Source organism: Corvus kubaryi, unplaced genomic scaffold, assembly GCF_017639235.1.
Source record: "Corvus kubaryi isolate FWS band 111438036 unplaced genomic scaffold, C.kubaryi_AGA036_p1.0 split3-37304, whole genome shotgun sequence".
In the NCBI taxonomy this organism is placed as follows: Eukaryota; Metazoa; Chordata; class Aves; order Passeriformes; family Corvidae; genus Corvus; species Corvus kubaryi.
Window position 1 is genome coordinate 2,757,942 of NW_024582087.1, and position 6,162 is coordinate 2,764,103.

A 6,162-nucleotide genomic window follows, 5' to 3' on the forward strand; every position below is an offset into this window, starting at 1 on the left:
CCAGGGACCCCAGCTGGCACAGGGTTCGTGGGCACTGCAGCGCATGGATGAGCACCCATCACCGGTGATGCCCACGGACAGCTCCCCTCCCATGGACACTCTCGACATCTGCCTGCACTGCCTGGGGCCAGCGGCAGCCGGCACTCTCCTCCAGTGTCCTCCAGGGCTTGGTGGGAAAGGGGGACACGCAGGTGACACAGGGAAGCCCAACGGGACGGAAACGCCACAGCCTGATATTCACCTGCAGCAAAGGGAAGGGACGAGCAGGGACATCCCCCTGTGCCACACTCACCCTGGGGGCTCTGCCCACATTCCCACCGGGCACTTCACTCCAGGGACCAGCAGTGCCCCAGGCGGGCGGGCCATGGCAGCCCCCTCAGACCCTGCAGCTGTGCCAGGGGCCCCAGCTGGCAGCGGCGCTGGATGAGCCCCATTTCCCCACCACCCCCATTCTTCCCTCCCACCCGCACGGAGCCACCAGACGGGCTATGCTGCCGAGGCTTAAAGAGCCACTTACCTCCTGGCCATGCCGTGTAACGACTTAAGCCAGGGATCACTCCAAAGCCTCTTTGGTGATCTCGGGGCAGCACAGCCTTAGCACTGAGCATGGGAGCAGTGACAATCTCTGGCCACCCCCTGCCCATTCCCTCCAAGCCCCTGGGGAGGCTGACCCTTCCATCCCCAGCTTCACTCGCACTGAAGTGCAGGCTGGCACTTCCATCCCTGCTTTGCTCCTGCCAGGTGCTTGGCTGAGCCAGGGCTCTCACCTGCCACCAGCGCTGGCTGCTCCTCATCCTGCTTTCCCCGGCACGCGGCACTCCCCGCTCCAACCCCAAATAACACCCATCCCAACCGGTTCCCTTCACAGCACCGTCCCCTCCCACGGCTCTTCCCGCAGCGGGGCCACAGGGGCCGGAGTTTCCAGAAACGGCGAGGAAGCGGAGCCCTCGGTCCTTGTGCCAGCAGGGATGCTCCGGGCCATCACGTCCCATTCCCAGGCTGCATCCCCTGGGGCCAGGGCTGGGATGAGCACAGCGAGCCCGAGGCGTGGCACAGCCCAGCTCGCCAGCAGAGGACTCAAACTGCCGCTTTAATGGATGGGCTTAATTTGCAAAGCTGATGAAAACCTAAATATTTAAATACATAATTCTGCACAATGCTCTTAGCGCGGGGACAGAGGGGCGGGGGTGCACGGCTGGTGAGTGAGGACACGGCAGGCATGGGGGACACTCTGGTGGGACCACCTGGATCACCTGGGCAAGGGCACCTCCATCACAGTTTGGGGACCACCCACACCCTTGTCCCCGAAACCAGCAGCGCCCGCAGGATGGGTGCCGTGGGGTGCTCTGCTGCTGGCACTGGAGACCTGCTCCACCACCAGAAGCATCCCAGAGTGAAATGCGGGGAAAAAGGAGCGTGGTCCAAGCTGAGGAGCTGTGAAGGGCAGCAGATGAGCCCCATGGAGATTACACCACCGATATTCCTGCTACAACAGCTTAGAGATAAAAGAGATTTGCAGGATTTACCAGCAATACAAATTGAATATTTAATTTTAGCTGCAGGGGAGGAGCGGGGGCTCATCACGGGGGTGCACGGAGGTGTGCAGGTGGTGGGCCTGGAGAGGGGTTTCCAGCTCTTGGGGGAAAACTGGTGTCAGGGCTGTCCCCACAAGCCAGAGGGGCTGGGCAGTGTCATGCCAGTGGGACCGGACACCCTCTGCCCAACCTACCCCTAATCCCACCAGCCGCTCACTGGCTGCCAGCTGCCTGGTACAGCCCCTGACAGCACATGGGAGCTCCTTCAGGATCGTCCTCGGATGAACCACGTGTGTGAGCCCGGCACCAGGGATGCTCTGGGGGTGCCCAGGAGGGGTCCTGACCCCACACGCTGCCCCTGGGCCAGCCCTGAGCCAAAGCGTGGCTGCTTCACTGTGCTCCCCTCTGCCCTGACCAGGATGTACCCAACAACAAAGCTGTGCCTGGGCGAGGATGTCCCTGGATGAGGCTGTAGCAATGTGAAAAGAAGGCACACGGACTTACCTCCCACATGAGGCCATTCGCCAGCCAGGACTTTGCAGGGAACGGGGCTGGAGGCAGCAGGGAAGGAGGCAGATCCGAGTATCCTGTGGGATGGGGTGGAGAAACCCCCAAGGGGACCCAGCCACCCTCTACAAAGCCAGAGCAGGGACAGAGCACAGGCAGGAACAGCCCCCTGCCAGCTGCGGGAACGGGGCTGCTGGCTGGCCCCAAGCCCAGCACGGGGTCCCCATGGTGCCACCGAGCCAGGTGCCCATCCTGGCTCACCACTCCACGGCCCGTGTGCCATGCTGGCGCGGGTGCCAGTGCGGGGCAGGCTGGGGGAGGACGGCAGAAGATGAATGAGGGAGTCGGGAGGCTAATGGCATTGTCTGGAAAGTAGGTCGTGTGCTGAGCAAAAAGATATTTATATCAAAGCTCGTTCCCCCGCAGAAGCTCCTGAGCCGGGTGCAGGCAGCACCACGAGCCCATGGCCACTGCTGCACACCCCTGTGACACCCGTGTGGCACCCTCATGGCACTCCACACCCTCACGGCACCCCCTGCCCGGCCCCACGCCCAGCTCTGGCTCCCTGGACACCCACCAGCCCCAGGGCTGCCCCGCTCAGGGGTGGCAATGCCAGAGGTGAAATCATCCCGATGCAATGGGAGCCATGGCAGCTCTTTGCCTTTTGCTGACTGGCTGCAGGCAGCGGGCACTGAATGGTACCAGGTTATTTTTATTTTAATGCAACCTTTGCCAAGGTGTGATACTGCCCTGGGCACTCCCCAGCTGGGCACAGTCTGCCCAGGACGTCCACGGCGGGTCCTGCCCAGCCCAGCCTCATGCCAGCTGCACCTCTCCCAGCACCCAGCTCTGGCCATGCTCCTCACATCACCCCTGACCTGAGCTTGGGCCAGGTCTCAGCCTTGTTGCAAAGCTCGGTCACCTTTCCCGCTGGGAGCAGACCTATGCTCCAGGATCCCTCCCTCACACCTCCAGCCTTCCCAGAAAAGCCAAGAAGTCATCCCAGAGAGCCCAGATGGAGCCAGTGACAGCCACGAGGTTTTGTCCCGTCTGGCCATCTGCCCCAGGGCTGTGGGCATGACCCAGCCAGCAGCCATGGGGCCATCCGGCCCCGCTCTCCCGTGCCCATCCCCATCCCACACCTGGCAGCCTGCGATCCGGCACGGGAGCAGGTTCATTTCCCATAATAGCTGTGTCGGCTGAATTTACAGCCTCACTCCGAGTTATTAATAATAATGGCCTCACTCTTAAGTAGGGCTTTTCATCTGCCTCAGAGCCCTTTCCAGAGGACATCTGCAGCATTATCACCATTTTATTCTCGTTTCAGTGGGCACAAGAGTGAGATGGAGAAGGGGCAGCTGATCCGTGGTGTGGAGCGCATGGTCCCATGGGGAGCCCGGCCACAAAACCCCCGGGGAGGCTGGAATGCCAAGGGCCTGTCGGGATGCAGCCACGGCGCTGAGGCTCCTGCCAGCCATGCCGCGGTGATTTACACCGGCAGCGAGCCCGGGCCCTGCCGCACGGATAAATCCACTTCAGGCAGCAATAAACCAGCGTCACCACATCGGTAATCCGCAGCGCTCCCACCGCCGTGAGGAATCCAGGGGCAACGCACATGTGCCGATAAATCCTGGACTTGCCTCAGCAGGGAGGTCCCTGGGGTGGAAATCCCCGGTGGAGCCGTGGCCGGAGGGGTGGGTGCAACCAGGCTCTCATGGGAGATGCCCGCAAGGGAGACCCTGGGGATGGATCCAGCACATGGGACTTGCAGCGGCCAGGTGGGACCGAGGACATCCCCGAAACGCCCCCTGCATGTCCCCCCGTGATGCCCACCCACCCCGGGCGGCTCCGGTGTCTCCCTGCCGTGTGCCGCAGCGGGGCTCGATGGGCAGATTTATTCCCCTGTAAGAGAGCTTTGATCTGAAGTTATTTTTTGTTTACTAGCAACAAGGTATTGTAAATACATCTTTGCTGATAATTATAGAGTCTGGGCGCACACCTTAATCTCCATAAAATATCAGATGCTACAATTTGCCTGATTTAATGAGATTGGAGGCTGATAAGCCGCTGAGGTAAGCTGTAAACTTGGGGGGGAGGAGGGAAATGATTGCAAATGTGCTAAACCGCCTTCGTCCTCCTCCTCCTGCTGCTGTTGCCACGTGCCCAGCCCGGGAGCATGTGCCCAGCCCCGTAGCCCCCTGCCCAGCTCCCGGTGTGTGCCCGGGCTGCGCCGCAGCAGTTTCACGCAGGGATGGGCATTTAGGGCAAACTGAGCTTTTTATACAATTTACCTCATTAAAACTCCAAGAGCTGTGCGCGGCACTGGGCTGCAGCCGGGGGCTCTGCCTTGGCACATTCTGTTCCCCACGGGCCCCACACCATGCCGGGGGGAGGCAGCACAGCCCGGGTGCCAAGCCAGGTCCCTGTGCCAGCCGAGGTGTGAGGACAGGGTCCCCAGGGGCCTTGGGGGCGCGGCTGGGCTGCACGGGCAGGTCAGGATGCACTCGTGGTCATGCGTGTCCATGTGGGTCCAGGTGTGTCCATGTGGGTCCAGGTGTGTCCAGGTGTGTCCAGGCATGCACAGCCCTACCTGGCACCACCGGCCATGCCAAGGGCAAGCTGGGGTGGGGGGTCCGTGCTGGAGGGGGCTACACACCCAAGGCCACCCACCTGCGTGAGTACAGCCGTGCCCTCGCCACGTCCCTCCGCAGACACGAGGGTCTGTGGAGTCCCAGGTGCCCGGGGTGGGGGTCCCCTCCTGCAGGGATGGGGGGGGCCCTGCCTGGAGAGCAGGAGGCTCCTCCCGGTAACGAGCAGCACCGTTTCCACAGCAACCTTAAAGGCCCACAGCTGCCGCCTCACGCACGGACCGGCTGTGGCGTTTCTGGGGGACACCCAGCCCGTCCCCCTGCCCAGCACCCTGGCCTCAGACAGCAGCACCCCGTCCCCACACCCAGCAACCCTCAGTCCATCTCCCCCAGGTGGCACCTGGGCTCACCCACAGCCCCCTCCCTGCACTGAGACCCCAAAGGGTGCAGACTCCTTGCACCAAGAGAGATGGGACCCCCCAAACCAGCCCTGCTCCCACCCCCACGTCATGAGGAGCCAGTGGTGACCTACAAATGTCAGGCTGATGGGTTAATTAATTTCCCTCTTCCTTGGGCTGTTATCAGATAGAATCAGACGTCACCTGAGACTGTTAATTGGGCTAATTATTCCAGTTTCAGATTTTAAATAATTAGTTACTGTTGACTCCAGCCTGACTTCCGCAATTTTCTAAAAAAAGGTCAGATGGTTCCTGGAGCCCCAAACCCAAGAGACAGGGTGGAGGGACTGCAGCAGGGGCCAAGCACACCGAGACCCCTGCACTGGCTGTGGACACTGGGGACAGCCCAGTGCCTTGTGCTCACACCAGAGCTGGCAGGAGAGGGATGTCCTCTGCCTCAATGGCAACGGAGGGAAACCAGGAGGGGGAAGGGGTCATGGAAGCTCAGGGTGAAGGGTGGGGGGTGGGAGGGGGCCCATTCCTCCCTCCCTACCGTGGCATGGTGACAGCTGCCTCAGGCTGAGCTCCCTGCCCAGGCCGAGCCACAGTAACCCCCCCCAGCAGTGCCCAGGTCCCACCGGGCACCTCATCCCTCCTGGTTTGACTTCCCAGGGATGAAATCTCCAGGGTTTTCTACGATTTTCCCACAGGTTTTTCCAGCTGTCCAGCACCAAGACACACTCTGGGCACTGGGTAGTGGGCACACGGGCAGCACCTGCCCTGCAAAGGCTGACGGTGCCCAAAGCAATACCTGGTGCCCATGGGCTCCCCACAGGGACTACCTGTCACCTGCCCAGGGCATTGCAGAGAGGGACAGGCTGGGCAGAGGGACAAGCAGAACCAGCTCATCCCCAGGCTCATTCCCTCAGGAACACCACGCTTTCTCCCAGCCTTGTCCCCGCTATTAATAGCCTTCACTAGCCTCCTCGGGAGCCATTTGCATATTTGATTGCAACTCCGGGGCGGGGCAGGGCCCTTCAATCAGCCGCTCCCGCAGTCTCATTTGCATGGGTTGACATTTTGTTCTGGGAGCAGTGACACCGGCACTGCGGTTGGGGACACGGTTCTGGGGGG